General features: G+C 37.6%; 1 pseudogene; it reads right to left on the reverse strand.

Annotated features, from left to right (window-relative positions):
• Positions 1 to 11,197: 11,197 nt before the first annotated feature.
• On the reverse strand, positions 11,198 to 12,064 carry LOC118625726 (annotated as a pseudogene).
• Positions 12,065 to 24,719: the final 12,655 nt, after the last annotated feature.

Here is a 24,719-nt window from a genome sequence, read left to right on the forward strand (position 1 = left end):
AGGACTGAGACAGACACTACAGGCTGGCTTACTCAACACCCATTGCCAACCACCTTTCTCCCTTGCCTACCTCTACTTTGAAAGTTGAAAAAGCTAAATATTGACTTTCCCTGCCTCTTTTGTAAGGTGTGGGGACAGGAGAGGGGGGAGACTCATGGACATGTGCCAAGTCTCTAGCCAACACAACTTAAATAGAAGTCAACTGGTAGAATTTCTGAGCGGCTTTTTGTTTCCCTGATAAGAGGGACAAATGAAGTTAGCATCCCCCCTACTGCACGTACACTCCATGCCCTTTCTGCCCAAAGCTGGGGCAGCCATCTTGCAATTATGAGGAAACAAACAAGAGGATGAAAGTCAATGATTACAAGAATGGCAGAGTAAATAGAAAGAGCCTAGCCACTGAAGAGGGATACCTCCAGGTGTCTAGTTATATAAAAGCATTGAACCCCTACTTGTTTAAACCACTTTAAGTCAAGCTTTCTGTTGGTTAAAATTGAACATTTCCCTAATGAATACAATGTCAGTGCCAAGTACCCACTTAAAGCCCAGCTAACCTAAAGCATTTAAGTACCTATCCTCTTTTGAGTTTGAGTTTTGCATGCATGCTGAGGTGAATAATATACTGGACTCTAAATCGGACATTGACAATGACTTGCTGTTGACCTTAGGCAAAGCATTTCACTTCTCAGAGCCTTGGTCCTCTCACGTTTCTAAAATGGGGGTAATGATGCATGCCCTTCCTACCTCACATGATTGTTATGAGGGTCAAATGAAAAATCTGCCTCTGAAAAAAACCCTGAAGTGCTACATGAATGTAAAAGTTGTATGCTCATTTTATATATTTTTTTTAATTGCCCCCTCTCCCACCTGCAAATCCTACTGCAAATATAATATGGCACTGAAGTTACTGAAGAACAATAAACATGAGAATAATTAACAAATGTTTTCATTTTTCTTCCCTATAGGGTATTTATGCAACACAAAATCTGTATACCACAAAGGGTTCAAATGCAATGAGAGACAGGATAAGTGTTTAAGGCAAACAAAAGAAGTACACTGAAGTTAGAGACATTGTAAATCTTACTTTTTAATTCATCTGTTGGTTGTATTTGATTAATGAATAACTATACCAATAAATAAACAATGATGACTTTGTGACTCAATACAGTTAACCAACTTCAAATCTCTTATTTTGTGAAAGCTCAAGAGCACTTCCCAATTCTTTGAAAAGGTTTAAGATTTAACTCAAAAATTAGCTCTGCCTTGCGTATATATATTGGTTGGCTCTGCAGTAAAGCTTTCACATGGTGAATCGTGAGTAAACAGGATGTTACTTGCACAGAGAATGGGGTCAATTAAAATATAGCTTTGTTGGAGGTTTTACCATAATGGCTTGCAAAGGGAACTTAATGATGCCCTAAGACTGTAGGCACATTCACATGCAAAGAATAAAATGGAAATCATCCTTAATCGAAAATCCTCTATTAACACATCTTCTATGGTAGTGTAGTCCATAGATCATGGCCATCTATATCACCTGGGAACTTGTTAGAAAAACAGAGTATCAGCCTCCCTCCCAGAGCTACTGAATAGGAATCTGTATTTTAACAAGATTCCAGGTGATTTGTATGTACATTAAAGTTTGAGAAGCAATGAGCTCTGCCCAACCAGCATTTAGTTCTGATTTGTTATTGATAAAAATAACCAGCATAAGAAGCTGGGAAAATATTTCCATAATACTATGCACGTCAGATTATTATACATAAAACACGTTCTGATAATAATATTCAAAACCTTCAGTGACATCCCATCACCTACCAAATAAAGTCTAAACTCCTTAGTTTGATAGTCAAGGTCCTCTATCATCTGGCAGCAACCCTCTTTCCAATTCAGTGTTCCACCCTAGTTTCTTCACATGCCCTATGCCTATTTTCTTTTCTTCTCCATCGCCATTTATCCCCTCTACTCCCTATTCCACCTCCACCCACCCCTCCCCCTCAACAATCACCACACTGTTGTTCATGTCCATGCATTCTCTCTTTTTTTTCTTTTTTGCTCAATTCTTCCACCACCACCTCCAACACCCTTCTCCCCACCAGAGCTGTCTGTCTGCTCTCTATCTATGAGTCTGTCTCTATTTTGCTCGGTAGTTCAGTTTGTTCATTAAATTCCACATATGAATGAAACAATACGGTGCTTGTCTTTCTCTGGATGGCTTATTTCACTTAGCATAATGTTCTCCAGGTCTATCCAAGCTATTGCAAAGAGTAAAAGTTTCTTCCTTTTTACAGCAGAGTAGTATTCCATTGTATAAATGTACCACAGTTTTTTTTTATTCATGCATCTACTGATGGATACTTGGGCTGCTTCCAAATTTTGGCTATTGTAAATAACACTGCAATGGACATAAGGGTACATATATTCTTTCGAATTAGTGTTCCAGATTTCTTCAGATAAATTCCCAGAAGCAGAATTGCTGGGCCACAAGGTAGCTACATTTTTTATTTTTTGAAGTAACTCCATACTGCTTTCCACAGTGGCTGCACCAAGCTACATTCCCACCAACAGTGCACAAGAGTTCCTTTTTCTCTGCAGCCTCATCAACACTTGTTGTTTGTTGATTTATTGATGATAGCCATTCTGACAGGTGTGAGGTGATATCTCACTATAATTTTGATTTGCATTTCTCTGATGATTAGTGACTCTGAAGATTGAGTATCTTTTCATATGTCTATTGGTCATCTGTATATCTTCTTTGGAGAAGTGTCTATTCAGGTCTTTTGCCCATTTTAATTGGATTTTTTGGTGTTGAGTTTTATAAGTTCTTTATAAAATTTGATAGTACCCTTTGTCAGATGTATGATTGGTGAATATGTTCTCCATTCAGTGGGTTGTCTTTTCATTTTGTTGATGGTTTCCTACATTGTACAAATCTCTTTAGCTTGATGTAGCCCCATTTTTTAATTTTTTATTTTGTTTCTCTCATCCTAAGAGATATACCAGAAAAAAATGTTGCTATGAGAATTGTCTGAGATTTTACTATGTTTTCTTCTGCGATTTTTATAGTTTGGAGTCTAACATTTAAATATTTAATCCATTTTGAGTTTAATTTTCTAAGTGGAAAGAGCAGACCACCTGCAACAGAACCACCTGGGGCCCCACTCTTGACCTTCTCTACGAAATCAAACTGGGAAGGAACGACCTTAATCAGTTCTCCCAGGTGATTCTTGGGAAGATAGTTGCCGACCCTTTTAGACTGTCTCTCAGCCTTGGTCAGTTTTCTCTCAATGTTCCCAAGCAGAGGGGTCACTCCACCTTCAGTGCCAGCACTGGCCCATGTGCAGCTCCGTCGTTGCCCCTATCACATAGTATTTCAATTCCTAGATGTTTCTGTGCCTATTTCTCCTTTGAACCTCTGAATGTAGGAAATGTATACTGTGCATTCTTGCATTTCCAACATCTAGCACATTGGCAAAGTAAGTGTTCAATATGAGCTGATTGGCTACAGCATTGTTTATACCAGGAAAAACAAAATGAAACCATCTTAAACTCCATCATTTGGGAACTACCTAAAATAATTACAGTGTAACTGTCTAGTGGAATGCTATGCATTCATTAAAAATGATGACATTGGTTACTTATTGATTGAAAGGATACCAGGATATATATATAGCAAAAGAAGAAAACTGCAAACAAAGTACAAAATGCTCTTAAAGACCATATAACAAAATATTAACAGTGGTTAACTCTGAGTGGTGGGATTAGAAATTACATCATTCTCTTTTTTTACTTTTATTTTTCAATTACTGTTTACATTCAATATTATTTTGCATTAATTTTAGGTATACAGCATAGTTGTTAGACAATCATATACTTTACTAATCTTTTCTTTATATCGATCCTTTTTTACAATGGAAATTTTTTACAATTAAAATTTTTACAATAAGCATGTATAAATTTTTTAATGTTAAAGATTTCCCATTTTAAATGTTTATGGGATGAATGTTGTTATAGTAAATAATGGCTTATTCAGCTTCCAAGGACAGAAATTTCCTAAGGTTGGCAATGATTCAAAGGTTGGCAGTGATTCAAAGGTTGGTGATGTTGTTGCTAAGAAGAAGGAAAAAGTAGAAAACGGGTCGTCCTTGGCAACTGGCTCTTACCAATGTTCCCCCTATTGTCTGAGGTTTAGAAAAACATTTAAATGCCCTTTAATATCTTATTATATAACACTTCATAATAAAAGTTGTGGATTCCAGTGGAAACAATATTGACAATATGGATTATTCTCAGCATAAAGAAACTGATCTGTTCTCAGTTTTTTCAGTTGGAAAAATCAGCTTTCAACCTCATCTTACTTCCCCTATTGGCTTTTCTCTCACTTTTCAGAATGTTCACTGTCCAAGATGAAATTGTTAAGCACTGTGTTTTACTCTAATTACCACGATACCAAAACTGGATTGCTAACTAATGGCAGTGACTTTCAGATACTATCACCAAATTGGGGCATTGCTTTTGCTCTTAGAAGGGTGAGTGAGGAGGCTGGAGAGACACCGCCAGCCTTGTTTCTTATACTAGAAGAAATACCTACAAGCAAAATTCATTTCAATTAATATTTTATGTAAAATATTATGTAAAATGGTTTGAAGTAAAAAATAAAATAAATTAAAATCACACCTCAAACAACAGGAAGAGCGTGTCAATTAATCTGGTATTTTTTCACTAATTTCAACATTCAACCTAAAACAAAAGCAAAATTAAGATTTGCAAGGAGAAAATATAGAAATATTTTTATTAGTCACTGGTAGGATTTTATTACAGTTTGGATTAACTTTGAAAGCTTTAAATGTATATTCTACTTGAATAATATCAACAAAAAAATATATATTGTTAGATAGCTTAGTTAGTTGAACACAATTCCTGCTTGAGTTCTCCTGAAATGAATTATCCTTATTACATGAAAATGCTAGGCAGGATAGATAGCTAGCGCAGGAGAGGGGGAAGGAGGAAGAAATGGGGGGCTTATATCATCCACTGGACAAAGAAGACAGCAGTCTTGGGAGGTACCAAGATAAAATCACCAAATATTCTCATAAACTCTGGGAAAAGCCATAACAAGGTAAAAGAGGGACCTTGAAATCTGGTCTATCCAGCAGGGGAACCTTGAAACCTATAGGGGAGAAAAGAATAAAACCCTTGAATCCCTACCAAGTGGGCACTCAGACTAGCTGTGTTGTTTTCTTGTGCTTTATGTCAACTGTATACTTAATAAATGCCCTTGTTTTGCTTCCTTACCAAATTAATTTACTTTGTTTCAACACTGCTTTCTGTCACTTCTTTGAATTCTTTCTCATGAGCATGACAAGAGCTAAAGAGGGGAGAGCCCCCTCTAACTAAGGTAGTCTCTAGTAACAAAAATATAAACAGAGAAAACAACTTTAAAAGGATTGCTAGAGTTGTAGGTTCAATATCCATTGGAACGCAACTGATCAATGTTTCTCTCTTACATTGACACTTCTCTCTCTCGCTCGCTTTCTCTCTAAAAACAATTTTTAAAAACACATATTCCCAGGTGAGGATTAAAAGGGGGGGAAAAAACTTGCTAGGACATTAAAATTTAGTATAAATTACAATATAAGAATTTTAAACATCTGTAAGAAAAATTAATTAATTAATTAATTAAAAAGAAAATACCCCTTAAATTAAAACAAAGAATTTTAAGGTAATTTTTTTAATCTAGTTCAAAATAATCTTTCCAAAATAGCAAAATTTAACTACAACTTATTAACCCCTAGGTTCAAGAAACATATCTGCTCATTTGACAAGTTTAGAAGCATAGCTTTGTCATAAATGCCAAGCATGTAGACATGCAACCTCTATATCCAAATGTCACAGGGTGGTGAAAGGGGCTCTCAGGCTGAAAGAGAAGAGGCAGAATGAGTTCTTCCCTTTGGTTCCGCAGTGACCACATGACTCAAGTTAGTTATTTTGCTTCTCAGAGTTTCTGACTTCCTCATCTTTAAAAACGGGCATCTGGCTAGATGATGTTTGAGTTCTTTCCAGATCAAATATTTTGAAAGCTCTAACTCTACACATTCTCTCCACATATATATAACCTGGAAACTGTATTTTTGTAATCTATGAAAGCTGCAAATAAAAGAACTGCATTTTAGCAGATTTTCCCACTAAAATTTAAAAAAAAAAACAAAGACACAATTCAACCATTTTAACGTAACTATTTCACCTTTCAATATTAATATCATCATTTATTACTCATTAGTATCATTAAACCATACTTTTCTTTCTAGTCCCATTGTTATTGGCACAATAACCTGCTTATTATTTTACAGGAAAGGAGTAAAGGGAAAATTAGCTAATTTAATACTCCAGGTCTATTCCCTGCTGATCGGTGGGGGAAGGTCTGGACAAAGGCAGTTTAGACACATGCCCACTAGGGTCTGAGTAACATGGAAGGTGCCTACCTATCTTAGGAGGTGCTACCTATCCTATCCGTCACACCTGGGAGTGAGTCAGTGGCCAAAATAGTCATGGCCATCGCAAGCACATGAAACCTAAATATTTAATCCCTTAGACAAGGGAAAGCCCTCTCTTGCTTCCCTTTAGCTTTCTCTTGTTGTTCGTGTCGGACTGGGGGGCTCTCACGCCCTGCATTTCCCCACGTGGGCTGCAGTCATGTGGGACCTACACAATGGACTAGTGGACTGAATCTGGACTAACCCTAATCTGGACACAGATGCACCATGGAATGGACACTCTGGACTTTGCTTTATTTCTGGCCTTGCTGAATCTGCAACTGCCCCTCTTCCAGGACTGGGCTGAGGGGCATGGAACTTTACAATCCCAGAAGTATAATTCCACGCCAATAGGACCATCCATTCTCTCGTGGGGGTTCTGAATATGCTTATTCCAACTGCGTCCCAAAAGCCTCCTGCCACAAGTGTCAGAGACATCTGACGCACTTCTCCCTCCGGTGACACCATGACTAGAAAAAAATTGGTCTTTCCTAACTACTGAATCAGCGGGAATTATGAGATGAGCTAAAGGCAGAAAAATATCTGAGAGACAATGATAATTAGTTTTGTCTTCCAAAAAGTAGCTGAAGGCAGAAATTCCAATTTTTCCAAAACATTATATTCCAATGTACAAGATAGTTCAGTTATCAAATCAGTAATAAATCTAATATGTACTTAGTGCTATTTATAGAGCACTTTCATATACATAATATAACTGTGAGGGTTCAGAATGAGTTACCCCAAGGCCTCTATGGTATGTAGATTGTTCTGAGCTAAAGACTAAGGAGGAACTTCTGCCCCCCTACACTTAACTACCTAGAAGAATTTGAGTTAGAGGCCTTGCACATAAAAGATTAACAGTGATAACCTTTTCCACCCACCTATACGGCAGGGCAAACTTCTTTTTATTAAAAGTCTACTCTTATCATCCTACAATAACCTTTTGAAGCTCCCAAGACAACTTACCTTAGCCCTAGCTCCAGATGTCTTATATACCCATGTTCCCTTTCTGTCTCTGACCCTCTCTGAGTGTGGGGTCTCTGACTCTTCATGTATGTGGGATTCGATATACATGAATACATTAAATTTGGTTATTTTCTCTTGCTAATCTGTCTCATGTCAAGCCAGGAGGAAACCTTGAGGGTAGAGGAACGTTTGTTCCTCCCCCACATTACTTAATTTTCATGAATCTGTGGGAAAGTATTATATCATTTCTACTCTATCATTGAGGAAACTGAGACTCCCTGACATTAAGTAATTTCCTAAGATCATAAGGCTAGAAAGCACCAGATCCATGACTCAATCTCCTGACCTTTTCCTTTGAGTCTCTTTCCCTCCCTGATGACATTCCACTACTTCAGAAACCTTTAGTTTTCAAAGGAAGTACACTTTTACCTACTTTTAGAGTAGATGGTTGCTCATAAACACCATAAACAATTACTTGGTTAACTTTCTATCCTTAATATATAATGTATCCTTTCACATTTTTTTTTAAAGGCCAACAACTCAATAGAAAATTAGGAGAGAAAAATAACCACAATAGTGTGGGGAAGGCAGGAGAGGGTTATGGGGAAGGGGGGATTAATGGGGGAAAAGGTGGGGAAACATCTGTGATTGTTTCAACCATAAAGATTTTTTTTAAAAAGATAACCAGCCCTGGCTGGTTTGGCTCAGCGGTCAGAGCGTCAGCCCAGGGACCAAAGAGTCTCAGGTTCGATTCCAGCCAAGGGCACATGCCTCAGTTTTGGTTCAGTCCCTGGCCCTGGTCAGGGTCGTGCAGGAGGCAACCAGTCTATGTGTCTCTCTCACATCGATGCCTCTCTCTCTCTCCCTCCTTCCCACTCTATCTGAAGATAAATGGGGGGGAAAAATATCCTCAGGTGAGAATTTAAAAAAAAAGAGAGATAACCAGAGTTTACAAAAAATGTATTGCAAGTAACTTTGAAATATTTGAAATAAAAAGGCTCAATCTCAGTCAACTAAATAACTGCAAGTAAAAAATAAGCCTTTTTTCTCACTACCTTATTAACAAACTTTAAAAATTGGTCATGTGCTGAACTGACCATCATGTAGGGGAGAAGTTATTCTCCTTCAGTAGGCAAAGCAGTTAAAATCTCTCTGAAGGGCAATTTTATGGTATTTAACAGAACTAAAAACATTTAGCCTTTGACATAGCAATTCCACTCCTAGGTATTTATTTATTATTTATATATGTGGGCAAAGAAAAAAATGCTTCTTATATAAAGGATGTTCCTGAGAGCATCTGCCATTACAGCAAAATACTGAAGATAACCCAAATGTCCACCCATTGGAAGTAATTAAACAAACTTTGCATATTTCATACAATAGAACATTACATTCCAATGTAAAACACTACACTTTTTTAAAGCAGAATAGTATTGTATACTCCTTATTTGTATATGAAAAAAAGAATACAAGGAGATCACACCCTACGATGGGAGCTGGTGCATGATTTAAAATATTTCTGGATACAAATCTAAGAAATTCCCCTGAGAAGGGAACTGAGGATTTAGGAGTCTGGTTTGGAAGGGGGACTTACATTTCAGTTATTCGAAAATTTAATACGGTTTGAAATGTTTAATTCTTTGCCTGCCTAGTGTTTATTTGTGGGCTCAGGCAGCTTCCAGGCTTGTACTCAATTTGGCAGCTGTAACAATCCAATCAGATAAAATAACTTACGTGAAAGCATTTTGCAAACTAAAGATAATGTACAAATGTACAAGTGAAGAAGACTTCATTGCTCCAGCACCTACTACCTGGAGCTAAACCCAATAAGCACAATTCTTTAATAGCTGTTTCATAATGGACAGAAGAATTTTCTATTAAAATGCAAATATCCACCCAGGAGCTAAAACCTTTAAGCAGTGCCTCTCAAACCTTTCCATCAAATTGCCCTATTGTCAAACATACTGAGGTGGGTACCCCAGAAACCTAGAAAGTTTATCAAAAGCTCTCCAGATGAGAGACAATGGTGACTTGAATTGTGGACTTAATAGTGAAGATGAAGAGAAGGTTCAGATTTCAAAATATATTTCAGACTTTAGGACTTGGTGATAATTTGGAATATGGGGTATAATGAAAAGATTGGTGAACCAATTCCCAGTCCAGCCTGTGGGCCGTACAAGACCCGCGAAATCAATACCAGCTAACTTCACAGGCCTCACCAAAATAGCCTAACCAAATATAGCAGGCTACTTTTTAAATTGATTATTTTGTATGGCCCTCAAATGATATAAATATCCAAATGGCCCTTAGCAGAAAAAAGGTTCCCCACCCCTTGGTACCATTTACTAAGATGGGCAGAGGTGTTCTGTTGTAAAGATGTAGTCATGACTCATAGTTGCCACCCAAAATGCATTTTCCATTTCTTCCAAAGTGACTAAACCCCATTTTTATTCCAGGTAAAAAAAACAAAACTGCATTTCCCAGCCTCTTTCTACTGCTAAGTGAAGTTATGTAGCTAAATTCTGGCCAGTAAGAACTGAGTAGACGTATTTCTGGGGCTTCCAGGACAACAGAAAGAAGGAGCTAACTCAGCTGGAAGTGGGGCCTTTTGTCCCCTGCTCCACCTTGCTTCTTGCTGCCTGCAATGAGGAAGGTGGCTGGAGCTCCAGCAGCCCCGTAGTAACCTTGAGAATGAAAGTCACATGCTGAGCATGCAGATTAAAGAGTTGAAATGGAGCCAGATTTGCTGGTCACTTCAGAAAGCAGACACAATAGTGCTAGACTGCTGTCTCTGGGCTTCTTTTAAGTGGAATAAATTCTTGTGTGTTTACAATTACATTGAGTTTTCTGATCAAATAGCCGAACAAAATCCTAATACAGAGATGTAAGGTTAGGTATGATATGCTCATTGAACATTCCAGATAGGTAGAGCTCCCATTCTAAGAACATTTTTAAGAAACTGAAAGTCAGAGAAGTTATTTGCCAAAAGTCAAAGCCGGCTTTGGATAGAGACAAGATTTAAACCAAAGGCAATCTGACTTCAAAGTTGATGTTTTTACACTATATCATCCTCTATGAAAAAAAAAAAAAAAAGAAGAGCTAAGGTACCAGAGATAAGTCTTTCCAACAGCACAATCACATCTTGAACCAGTTCTATGCACTGTACCCCAAGATAGTCCGACTCAGTCTGCTATACGGAAGAATCATCTCCCATATGTGTTACTCTTTGTATGATATCAGTATTGTATCATGCTTGCTTTACCTTTTTTCTAAGCCGATATATTTTTAACTATTTTTTTTTAACTACAGATCATTTATTTGTTTCTCACTAAGACTTTATATTAGGACATAATTAAACTGTGTTACCACCCCCCACCCCAACTTGAAGAAGGGTCAGTACTGAGAATGTTATAAAGCAGATATGAACCATTTTTTAAGGTTTGGAACCAACATTAACTGACAAAGAAAAGCTTCCTTCTAAATCATCTTAATAATGTTTAAGTTTAAAAAGAGAGAGAGAAAAGGGGCTGATGGAAGTTCAGATTGAACAAGATCGTCACACTTCATCTAGCACATTCAATCCTGGCTAGAGTGTACCAAAATGGAAACAGGATTACTATAATCAAAACATCCACTACAGATTGCTGTACACACCTGTTTTCCAAGCCCACCCCCAACCCCCAATGCTTCCAACACAACTATTTCCCAGCCTGTTGGGCCTGCAATGAAGGAGCACATAGATCTTCTCTTTAATCCAACCTTTGTTATAAGACTGGTAGGTCTGGGTATCAGCTCGGTAAACAAGACAGCTGAGGTCTGCCAGATCATCAATAAAATCAAACAACTGGCTGGTATCATATGTAATAAAGGGGCTGCTGGGATTCATTCTCCTTAGATGTTCTTTACACATTTTACTGAGACAGCAAGCCAGGTGCAGCCCCTTAGTCAGTGCAGAGACCCAGCCCCTGGCTTTCGTAATCCCTTTACCTTCGCCAACTGCCTAAACGACATTGGAACTAGAAAGCCCCCAAATGCCCGGAGGCTTATCATATATAAAAGGCAGCTGGAACCCAGGCTCGGGGCTCAGCCTTTAGAGGTAACTCTGGCCCTGGCCAGTTTGGCTCAGCAGTTAGAGCATCAGCCTGCGGTCCACAGAGACCCGGGTTCGGTTCCCGCTAAGGGCATGTACCTTGGCTGCAGTTTGTCCCCGGCCCTGGTTGGGTCGTGTGGGTGGCGGCCACTCGATGTGTCCCTTTCACATTGATGTTTCTCTCTCTTCCTCTCTCTCCTTCCCGCTCTATCTGAGTAAAAAAAATGGAAAAATGTCCTCGGGTGAGGATGAAAAAAAAAGAAAATAGAGGTGACTCTGCTGGGCCAGCACCAGTACACATTAAACAGCCCTTTTCTGGTGCTCTGAGTGCGTGCAGTCTGTCTCTTCCCACTGACCAAATTTCTGCCATAACATGACAAACACCTTCCATGCATTCATTCACTGATACACAGTCAGCATAAATTCTGCCTTCTGGCCTCTTGATAGGCGGTACCAGTAAAATGATGTAAGACATCGCGCCAAACTCTCACTGCAGCCGCGGCGAACACCACTGCTGGGGTGATTATGTGTAATAGGTTAAAAAATAGCCTCTCAATATTCCAACCACATAAGAATTTCCAATAACTAGAAGCCTTGGTTTGTCCTCCTCCTCCACTCTGAAAATGTAAAGGTTAACAAATTTCATTAAATGTTTAAAACATGTATAATTTTGGATGTGGGTTGGGGTACCTAACCACTTACACTTCCCCAGCCCACCTATTCATTTATTCAAAATGTGTCTTCTTGTTATCTTATGTGTACAGGTGCTGTGTTAGGTTCCTGGAGGCAAAAACACATATAAATATAAAATATTTACAGATTAAATGGCATAACTGAGATTTGTTTCCAAATAAAAGAAGAGTAAGAGAATGGGGCATGATGGAGCAGGATTGGCCATGAATTGACAGATTAATAGTTGGAGCTGGGTAATGAATCTTAGGTGGTTCATTAAGCTGATCTGTCTGCTTTTGTTTATGTTCAAAAGTCTCTATAATAAAGATTTTTTTAAAACACATACACAAAAGAAATGTGTAAGACAGCCTCAGACCTCCAGGAGCATGCAGACTAATAGAAATGCTACTATATGCACTTAAATTGCCAATTAGAATTTAAAGGGGCCATAGCAGTTATGAATCCCAACCCCAATATTTTAAAATCAAGGAAATACCCAGAAAGAAATACCTATGAGGCTTAGAGGTTAAATGGTCACATAGTTGGTGGCAGAGCTGATACTGAAAACTAGGTCTCAAATACAGCGAGAGAGAGAGACTTCTGTTTCTTCCAATCAGATTGCTGCAAGGCAGAGTGGTACATGGCAAAAGCCATGAAGCTAGTTTAAACTAGATAAATAAAAATTAAAAATAATAGAGACACCATCTAGAGCTAAAAACCATGGGCTATTTCACAAATATGCTCTGCACACAAAACTAAAGGGCTGTCCTCCTATAAGACAGAAAAATCTGATTAGTGAGGCAAGAATGTTACGTTTATTTGTAAGATTATTGAGTGAGCCTCTGTCTCTCCTAAAGTTACGGGGTCTCATCACAGATTGCTGAGACCTACATATCTGAGCAACAGAAATCCTAGTGGCTGGACTGACAAAATACAATGAGCATTTACTATAAGCCAATAAATGTGTTAGGAGTGGAGACACTATAGAGATTAAGCATAGTCCCTGCCTTCAGGGAGCGCACAAGCTAGAATAGAATTATTAAATAAATAATTCTGAAGGAGAACCACAGGGTGCTCCAGCAATCTAAATTCCCTAGCACTAGATTCAGGTTGACTGGCCTTGAGAAGGTACACTTCTGCACAATTAGATGTTTCCAGATGTGCACACTTTTAAAGAAATAACCCCCATAAATAAATAAACCAGGTGTGGTTCTAGTCTAACTAGTAAATCATCAGGCACTAATAAGGTGAAGGCGACTGCCTATAAGAAGACCAAACTGCCCTGGCCAGTTTGGCTCAGCAGTTGGAGAGTCCTGGGTTGGGTTCCCGCTAGGGGCACATACCAAAAAAAAAAAAAAGAAGACCAAATTGGCAGGTATTGGTAATTGTTTTTTACCATGATACCTATATTTTGAATATTATACTGGGTGATGTTCCCATAAGGGGTTATATGAATGACTTCCAAGAAGATTTAAGCTCTTTGAAGACAAATTCCATGTGTTTTAGTCCTTGTAAAACAAACTCACAGAGTAGGCACAGAGTATAAATGTACTTGACTAACATTTTGTGAGTGAAAGAACAAAGCAAGATAAAATTCCAAATACTATAAATGTTCTACTTTTCTTCTATACATAAATGGTTTTCATCTTAAACCCTAGATGTTCTAGATAAAATCTTATCCAGGAATATTCTCACCTCTAGATTTTTTTAAGCAGATTGCCTTTTTGCTAATAGACTAAGAAAGAAACTCAATTTTTTTCTTGCATTTTTCACTATATTAGAACATCTGAAGACAAGTAGAACAATCATAGAACTTTAAAAAGTGGAGGAAAAACAGTAAAAAAATTAAAACTCTTCTTAAGTTATCTTGGTTTTACTTGTCACATAAAAATACATGTGTCCTCTGGTCAGTCTGAAAAACCACAGAAATATTATACTCTGTACGCAGAGTATTCAAATGTATTTTGAAATTTTTCACTGTTGAAGGAAACTTAGCAAGTTAAGGTGGTTTATTCAAAATCTCTTGGTTGCCTCTATGAGAAAAGAAAGAACAAGGGAAAAAAAAAAAAACCAAGACACTTAATTTCATAATCATTAGATGAATTTTCTGTTTATAAATAATCACTGCCAAAATGATTTACAGATTCACAAAAATGTAACTGATTTGGACATTTATAATTTTGTAGAGCTTTTATTCCTTAAGGTGAACAATAATTCTTTGTTAAGCAGTTCCCCATTTCCCACATTCAAATCCCCTGAGCTTTTATGCTATCATGTTTTTTTACATTGCCAGTCTAGCAGTATATAAATAACTTGTTTTGAAGGATATATAATTGCTTCAAGTTACCACATTTGGAAAGTTCTTACTTTTCTTTTAAAAGTTAAATACTAATTACCTTCACATCATAACATTACTAAACACCTCATGTGCCAGTCCCTCTATCCTAACCAAACTGCAGAAGTTGTTGGAATTAAAAATGGTTTACATAGACCTGAGATAACAAGATAAAGGCCTACCTTCAAACAAGCTAATATGAGTTGGCAAGATTTCTCTGTCTTCACTAGAAAGTATTAGATGGAAAAACGGGAAAAGAAGGCTGCCTGAATTTGCCTAGCCCTCTATCCTGACCAAAATATTTGAAAGTTTAGAAACTAGAAATTTGCGGCCTCAACGATTAAACAGATAACCAAAAATCTATTAAACTTTTCCAAGAATTTTGTACATTGTACTTCAAAGCATAAAGAAAGTAAGATGTCTTAGAAGTGTACATGTTTCAATGCCTTTTAAATTAATCAACTGTTTTTCATAAAGCAAAAAAGTAAAATACTTTTTCATGACCAAATTCCAAAACCAACAAACACAATTTAATTACAGCATCACTAAAATGACAGCTTCAGAACAGCTCTGATAGACAACAACTGAAATTGGATACTTGTTAGGAGAGATAAGCATTTTAGGCATTTATGTTCTTTATCTTCACTCACTACCCATCCTGAATCCAAATTAGGAATTCTAAGTTTTTTGAACCAGAAAATTATTAGATTTGATGGCCAGATGTCAATATAACAATAAATAATTAGTTTCTGAAGGATTAGGAAGATAGCTGTTATACAATACCTGGTTATTATTAATCAAAAAACCAAGGTAATCTCAAAGGCAGCCTTAAACTAGTTGCAAAATACTTTAATGCCTCCAGCAGCCCAGCAGGTAAAATAACTGCATAAATTCATTTTGAGAGTGGGGGGCAGTTGGATGAGCTGCAGAAGGAGGCTGTAGCCAGGGAGGGGGAGAGGACAGCTGCCCCTCGGCTCCAAACAATTGTTCTCCTATCTTCTGATTTCTCAAGCCAGAAGTGCAGATTAGCATGTGAAATCTTTCTATTAAAATGTTGGCACAAATTTTTTTAAAGCACTGCATGCGCCAAATAAAACATGTCTGTGGGCAGATTCAGCCAGCTGGCTGCCAGTTTGAGATCTCAGGAAAACTACGGAGAAAGCTTGACTCTCCCTCCGCCAACTTGGTAATGCACAGTCTCTGAGATTGCTTGGAAGTCTAGTCGAAGGAGGATTAAAGATGCCTTGGAGACTTCAGTTTGATCCTAAGGGAGATATTACTTTTCTACCATACTTTTCCAGTGCATTACACACACAGACACACACACACACACACACACACATACACACACACACACACGTTTTCCATAGATCCAGGATCACCAATAATTTCTGAAGCAATTCCATCATTAAGGAATATGTTTGTTTGTACCCAAGAAAATGAAAACCCATTAAAACACATGTATATCTCAAAAGATGGGCTGACCTTAATTATAGTTGTCTTTGTTCTTAACAAAAAAGCAAAACAGCTGCAAGTTGTTCTCGGAGCTATGAAGTAACCCATTCTAAATCCAATTAAGTTCATTCTCAATGAGAAGTCAAATGTGTGCTGCTCCCAGGTCCCCCTTGCTTTATCACTCAGTCTGTGTGCTGTGGTACAAGCAAAATGTGGTAACAGAAGAATAAAGAGAAAAGAATCCAAACTTCTGATTTAAACATAGCTCTGATCATGGAGATTGTTATTTCTCACTGTTCACAAAGCAAGGCAACATGGCACAGAGGAAAATAAAAGTTTTTCATCTCAACCAAGAGAATAAAATAATCTATGTACGCATTTTAATAACATAGGCATCTTTTCACTGCATTCCCAGAAATGCAAGCACCTTTCATCTTTGTTACCATATACATACATGGATGTATTTTACAGGCTTGTTATGTTTTATAAATATTTACCCAATATCTCTAGTAAACACACACTGGTCACACTGGTTTTAATCAGTGGTTCTTAACTCTTTTAAGAACCTGATAAAAGTAGAGGACCAACCCTGGCCCTAAAAAAAAGACACACAATTTTAAGGAGTTCAAAGACCCCAGTGAAGAAGACCCTCTAAGAGCCCTTATTTAAGAACTCCATTGCAAAATCACTATAATTTCATTTTGTTTCATTTATGCTAACCTTTCAAAACATTGACTTTAGAATATGCTCTAAGAAATGAAGGCAGTTTACTTGCATGTATTTTCTTTCTTATTTACCTATATTTAAATATTACTTTATGTTTGAGAATTACAATCATGTTAAATGTTTTAATCGTTTTTTTGTTTTTTTGTTTTTTTTTAGAGAGATAGAAACATCAACGTGAAAGAGAAACATCGATCAGCTGCCTCCTGCATGGTCCGTAAGTGAGGATCAAGCCCGAAACCTGGCATGTGCCCTAACCGGGAATCGAACTGGGATCTCTCAGTCCATTGGACTGATGCTCAATCCACTGAGCATAAGTTTTTTTTCATTTCCATTATTAGTTTGTTACAAATATTTAGGTGACACAGAAAAGGAGCAAATTGTGATAGCACCACTTTCAAGAGCTATTTCCCTCAGCAATCACGTTAGGTGGGCCAATATTTTCCATTTTACTATTGTCTTTTAGAAAATGGTTTATCAGCCCTGACCAGTTTGGCTCAGCGGTTAGAGCGTCAGCTACTCTAGCAGTAATTATAAAATTATTTTAGAGAGCCATCGTATAGTGGATGTCATTAGAGATACTAGGATATGTCTATTGGGAAATGGAAAAGAATATCTCTTAACAAATGCTTTGATGCTATGATATTCCCCTTCTGTAACTAAACTTCATTGTTGAAATGTGGTTAGGTCTGACCTTTGTTTACAAACAAGAGATTATGTACTGAACCTAATTAAAAGGATATAATGTCCTAGCCATTTTGGCTCAGCAGTTAGAGCCTTGGCCGGTGGACTGAAGGGTCTTGGGTTTGATTTTCAGTCAAGGGTACGTACTTGGGTTGCAGGTTCAATCCCTGGCCCCAGTTGGGATCATAAGGGTGGCAACCAGTCAATGTGTCTCTCTCACATTGATGTTTCTCTCTCTCTCCTTCCCTCCCTTCCACGCTATCTAAAAAATCAATAGAAAAATGTCCTTGGGTGAGAATTAACAAAAAAAAAGGAAGAAGAAGTAGATGATGATGATGCAGATATCATAAAAAATAAAAATGTCAACCTTGGAGGTTGCCTGTTTGAGCATTATGTAATACACATGAGATTTTGCTTCCTGGACAGTTAACCTCATTTAAATGCCTATAAATGAGATCTATAGCACAGCCTATTTTAAAAATTATTACCATCAAAAAGCTCTCTGCAGCCCAATTGAATTTGCTTGCAACTGGATTCTGATATGCATGATTTCATGGCATTAGAATTTGACTTCAATAAAACATCTGAACAACCTTGAACCTAACAGTTCAGCACTTTAGATTTGCTGACAAATAAGGCAAATGTGGTATAAAAATAAAGAAATTACTGTTACCAAAAATAGCCCCTTCCACAGAGCACAGAGGATTTTTAGGGCAGTAAAAAGACTCTGTCTGATACCATAATAATGAATACATCTCACTGTACATTTATCCAAACTAATGGCATATATGCCACCAAGATCAAACCCTAATGTAAACTATGAACTTTGGGTGATGATGACGTGTCAACGTTGGTTCATCAATTTTAACAAATGCACTAATCTGGTAGAGGATGTTGATAACAAGGGAGGCTATGCATGTGTTGGAGGAAGAAGGTACAAAATCTTCCACAACCAGACCCCAGTGGTCTTAATAAACAAGTTACTATACTGCTGGGTCCTATGAAAAACACAAAGTATTAATAAGACCCCCTGTCTTCAAGGAGCTTACCATCAGCTATCATCTCTGAAAGTTCAATCTGGTCTTTTAAATTCTGAAAGATATATGTTCTCTGAGAATCTAAAATTTCCTAAAATTGAGAAGTGGAAATATTACAAGGGAAAAATGTAGGAAATCTAATCTATCTAGTTTCAAATACAACCTTATATATTTAAGATTAGATTTAGACATCCCCTCCTTTAAAAGACTCAGATATTCCTTTCATATGAAGCTGGTGGCTGGCCCCTCCTCTGGTTTCACAAAGTTTTGTGCAAACCTCTATCATTTCACTTATCACCTTGTATTGTAATCCTATTCCTGGATCTGTTCCCCTGGGGGCAGGCATAATACCCTACGCTCAGAAATGTTTGTGTAATCAGTGAGTACTCTTCCCACTGCTGCAATGTACTTATCCACAGCACTTAGATACAAATGTAAATTTAATCTACAAAAATAATTTTTATAGTTAGTGCCTATTTGTGCTAGGGAAATATTTTTTTCCCTAAGAGTCCACGGTTTTTTGAAGCTCTAAGATATCTGTGACTACAGCAGAGCTGTACAATCAGACAGCACTGAGGAAGGTCAAAAGAGCTGCAATCCAGCTCCAGACTCAGGCAAACATTTACCCTCCCTGTGTCTACTTTCCTTATCTGAACAATGGAAGCGGCAATACCAGCCTGTCTCACACATCTGCTGTGTGCAAGAATTAATAAGATTTATCAATCATCTAGAAAATATTTAAATAACTTGGAAATTTTATTACAATAGAAAAAAACAACAAATGGTAGCAGCTCTGCCTTTTTTTTTAACCCAAATGCATTCTTGGAAACCATGAATGAATGACAGTAAAGCAGATCATATTTCCCTGAGAAAATAATATGAAGATTGAATGTTAAGTGGCTAGCAAAGAATAGATATCACATAAATATGACTTTTTAACAATTGATTAGATTCTTATATTAAAGTATAAATACGCCAGAGTATACAAAATGTGAATAAAACTCAGTTATTTTTTTCCTTTATTGATTTTAGAAAGAGAGGAAGTGAGAGGAAGAGAGAGATAAAAACATTGATGAGAGAGAACATCAATTGGCCGCCTCCTGCATGCCCCTCAGTGGGGATTTGGCCTACAACCTGGGCATGTGCCCTGACCAGGAATCGAATTGCGACTTCTTGGTGCATGGGTCAACACTCAACCACTGAGCCACACAGGTTTTTTAATGAATAAACTTATATAACCACCACCCAGGTCAACAAATAGTTTTTTTGTTTTTTTTTTTAATCCTCACCCAAGGATACTTTTACATTTATCTTCAGACAGAGCGAGAGGGAGAGAAAGAAAGAGAGAAACATGATGTGAGAGAGACACATCGATTGGTTGCCACCTGCACAACCCCAACTGGGGCCAGGAACAAATCACAACCAAGGTATGTGCCCTTGGCTGGAATCAAACCCGAGACTCTTTGGTCTGAAGGCCAACGCTCTCATCACTCTGCAAACCAGCCAGGGCAACAATTAGATCATTTTGATGTCCCCTCTTCCTTTCCTAATCTCTGACCCCTTCTAACTCCCCAAAAGTAACAAATATCTGACTTGCTATCCTGATTATACCAACTATAGTTTAGTTATACCTGTTTTTGAAATTCATATAAATACAACCACACAGTACATACATTATTTGTGTCTGGCTTCTTTCAGACATTGTGAGAGATATATCCATATTATTGTGCATGGCTGTAGTTAACCTTATTTTCATTGTTGCATAGTATTCCACATAATAATGCAAACCATTATTTATCTATTTTACTGTTGAAGAACATTTTGACTATCACAAATTTAAATTAATAAAATTGTGCTCCCAACCCTAGCAAACAGGTACAAATATATTATATACTATTAACGTATAAGAAGCCTCAGTGTAGCATATGCAAATTGTATCTCAACACAAAATTATGCTACATAATACAAAAATATAACTATCAAATTATAAACTTAATCTAAATCTAAAACATCTAAAATTTATAAAAACTAAATTTTAACATTGGTTAGTTGGATAGAAAGATTTTTAATTATTTTATTTTCTTCTTTTTGCTTACCTACTTATTCTAAAGTTTCTAAACTACAACTATTATTTCTTTTTTATTGATTTTTAGAGAGAGGAAGGAAAAGGGATAGAAAAAGAAACATCGATATGTTGCCTCCCACATGCACTATGACCAGGACTAAACCCAAAACCCAGACATGTGCCCTAACTGGGAATTGAACAGGTGACCTTCCGGTGCACGGGACAACACTCAACCAACTGAGCCACACTGGCTAGGACTAATCTATAGCTATTATAAAAGTTACTTTTTTCTTTCATGAAAATCATTTCATTAGTCTTCATATTGCAATATTCAGAAATAATCTAGCTTCCTTTCCCAACTGAATAAAAGTATTTGGATGAACCAGCAAATAAATGGTTTATCCATTTATATTTACCTTTGAAAAAGGAAAAAAATAGAATTTCTATCAATTAAGTAAGTACTAAAAAAGTGGGAACATTTAAAATACCAGGAAGGACTTGTGCCTGTATAATAACTATAGGAATGCTCCTACAAGCCATTGGGATTTGGATCTGTCATTATTTTGACAAGTAGCCATTTTTCCGAGCAAGTACTATAATACAGAAAATTTATAAGTAAAATTTTATAAGCTTGATTTAAAATTATGCTTAAATTTTGGCTAAAGAACAATTCTAGATACTGTTGATAATATTGTTACTCATGCCAATGCTAGCAAATACAAAAAATAGCTCCCTCTAAGAAGAAAATGTTATCAGTTAACTGAGTGTGGAGATGAAATGAACTACACTGGGAGACCAACAAGAAATAAATAAACAAATCACTAAACAACTAGAAATGCTGAGTCATTAAACTTCAAAGGTTTGTTTTTATTTTTTCAATCTAGTGAAGTCTTGTCCAGAATGTTCTGCATCACAATTTAAACCCTTATTGTGGTGTGCCAAGAATCTGGCAAAATTAACATCCCAATTTGAGGTATTTTATTTTATTTTATTTTATTTTATTTTATTTTATTTTGTTTTATTTTATTTTTGTAAGATTTTCCTAGTCAAGGAAGGTGGTCTGACACAGTGGCAAGACACAGAGGTAGTGAAGGCAGACTGTCTGAATCAGTGCTCGCTCCCCCACCTCCACCCCTGGCTGTGACTTTGTAGACCATATGGATGCATGAGATGTGACTCAGAAGTCCCAGGGATAGCCACAAATAAGAGTTCCATTATTCGCATATGTGTAAAACTCTCAGCCAGATGGGTGGGGGTAGCAGATCCCGAGTGCTTGCTACTTTGCAGAGGCCAATTATAGCCGGGTTGTGAGCAGCCACAGCCCAGAGGCGTCTCTCTGATCAAGAAGTTCTCCACCACAGAGTTTAGGACCTTGACCATCACAGCTCATGGTTCTGGCTGCAGGGTTCATGCTGTTTCTCCACTGGCCAAGGTCACTGGTTATGTGGACTAGGCAGCCAGCAGAAAGAAAAAGAACACTCCATTCCTGCAAGCTCCTGCTTAGAAGTTAAGATACTGAGGCTTTCTACCCTTACCCCAAAGGATATGTGTTAGTGATGTATCAATAGGGAAGTTTTTTGAATGATTTTCTAGTGGCCAATTTTTATTGAATAAACATAAACTTCATGTTGAAAAACTCTATAATAAAAATAAGTAATTTGGAAATGCTCCCTCTGTTATTTTCCACTGTTGAAGCCAGTGGAGTGACTCTAAGATGATATATGGTAGAAATTTTGAACATGTTACTTAATCTCTCTGTGCCTCAGTTTCCTCATCAGGAAAATGGGGTAATAGTAATAGTTCTTACCATACCATGATTAAATGAGCTCATGCATGTGAAACACATTACAATAGCAGTAAAACCTATTAAGAGCCTAATCAATGTCCGTTATTATCAAATAATTATATTTCAGCCAATTATCCTGTAGCTATTGGCTTCTTTTCTATAATGAGAGGTCTTTTTTTCAAGTCTATCTTATATACATTTTGAACAAAAGAATAGAGAAAGCAGAGTTTAGACAACAGCAACAATAATCACAAAAACACCTAACACTGAGGACTTATTAAGTGCCAAGAACTTTGTAGGAATTACCACATCTAATCCTCTGAATCATCCTATGAGGTGGGTATTGTCCTCATTGTCATTGCCATCCCCATTTTTCATATGGGAAACTGAAGCTTAGCAAAGTTAAATAACTTGGCCACGGTCACATGCTAGTAAGTGAAAGAGCTAGAACAGCTGGATCTACGGCATAGCCTTTAACCATTAGAGTACAACACCCCCTAGCAAGGGGTGCCAATCATATGTTCGGTATAAACTTATAGTTGGCATTGATGTCTACCAACAGTTTAAGTAAGAAAAACAGAGAGAGAATATAAATGAGAAGGGAAGGAAGAAGCAGGCAGGCAGAAACTCAAGCAAGACCGTAAATGCCTTCCACATTTGGTATAAAGGATTTAGATAGGTGATTAATACTGTGCCAATTTTTCTGTATTTAATGCAAAGAACTTCTTCAACTTGTATGGAGCAGAATCTTTGCTACCCCAAACTAAATGAAGGTCACAGAAGGACCTGATGAACTAAGCACAAAACTTTTGGATTAGGCCAGGGGGAAAAAAACCTAACAATTATTTCAAGTCAACTGACATTTTAAAATTTATATCTTCCTGCATTGCAAATATTGGTCAAAGAGTTGCTCACTAAATGTTTTTAACCCAGTCTAGAATTTGGTATCGACAACAATAAAGCTGCAGCACAGCTGAGCAAACTAAGTCAGAGGAGCTAAGTACCATCCCAGCTTCTCATCAACTGAAGGCATGCTGCTTAGAAAGGTCACAGGGTTGATTGGCTAAAGAGCTTCTCTGGGTCTTTGTGGGGAGGTGGGTGTTATGTTGTAGAGGGAAAAGCACAGATTTCCTTGTCAAACCCATCTGCACTGCAGTCCCAGTTGTCTTAGCAGCTGAGTGATTAGCACCAGACCCAATCAGAGACTTATGCAGAGCACTGGAGGAGAGGGCCACTAATGAGACCGCCTGAGTTCATATAGATTGTAAATATTGTTATTTGAGGGGGCTGGGGTTGGTGGGGGGCAGACTCAAAGAAGGCCTTCTGGGGCAGTTATACCTGAGATGAATCAAGTGTTTAGAGACTGCATAACAAAGTGGTTCACTGTTCTGGCTTGGCTATGGAGAGACCTGGGTTCAAAACCCTACATTGCCACCTACTATGTGACACTGACAGTTCCTTACTCTTTCAAAATGAGATCATAGTATCTCACTTAAAGTATTGTGGATGGGCCACAAAACCGTGTCCATTAAAGTATCTAACACAGTGCTCAATCATTAGAGGACACTGTTACAGACAATTCTAACAATGACTTGCTTTTTCAAACATCTGTAGTGCAGAAGAATCCATCCTGGGCAGACTCAGAGACTGACACACCCATTTGAGGTTTCTAAGAGTATAGTCCTAAAACCATGTATCAGAATCACGAGGGAAGTTTGTTAAAAGCAGGTCCCTAAACACTACCTGTAGTGGATTAAATAATTACCCTCAGAAGATGTGTCCACCCAGAATCTATGAGTGTGACCTTAATCAGGAAAAGGGTTTCTGCAAATGTAATTATGAGTCAAGATCATCCTGGATTAGGAGGGGTGGTAAATCCAATGACTGCTGTCCCAGAAGCGAAGGGTGGAAGATACACAGAGGATAAGGAGATGTGAAGGTGGAGGCAGAGATTGGAGTGATGTGTTCATAGGCCGAGGAACACTAAGGATTGCCAGCAGCTACCAGAAGCTAGGAGAGAAGCACAGCATGGATTCTCCCTCGGAGCTTTCAGAAGAAACCAACGTGCTAACACCTTGATTTCAGCCTCCAAAACTACGATAAAACAAATTTCCATTTTAAGTCACCAAGTTTATGGTAATATGTTATAGGAGCCCTGGGAAACTAACACATTACTCTTGGTAGATCCAGTTGGAGTCTGGGAATCTGCATTTTATCAATGATTCTGGTGCCTATGAACACTTGAGAACCTCTGCTCTACACTATTCCCTCCTCTTAGGACCCTCATTCTGAAAATGGATTCAAAAGACACCTGAAGCCAGGTCTGTGGAGAACACCAAGGGCTTCTTCCCAACCTCAGCGTCATGAGTCTAC

Source organism: Molossus molossus, unplaced genomic scaffold (genome assembly GCF_014108415.1).
Source record: "Molossus molossus isolate mMolMol1 unplaced genomic scaffold, mMolMol1.p scaffold_m16_p_11, whole genome shotgun sequence".
NCBI classification, from domain to species: domain Eukaryota; kingdom Metazoa; phylum Chordata; class Mammalia; order Chiroptera; family Molossidae; genus Molossus; species Molossus molossus.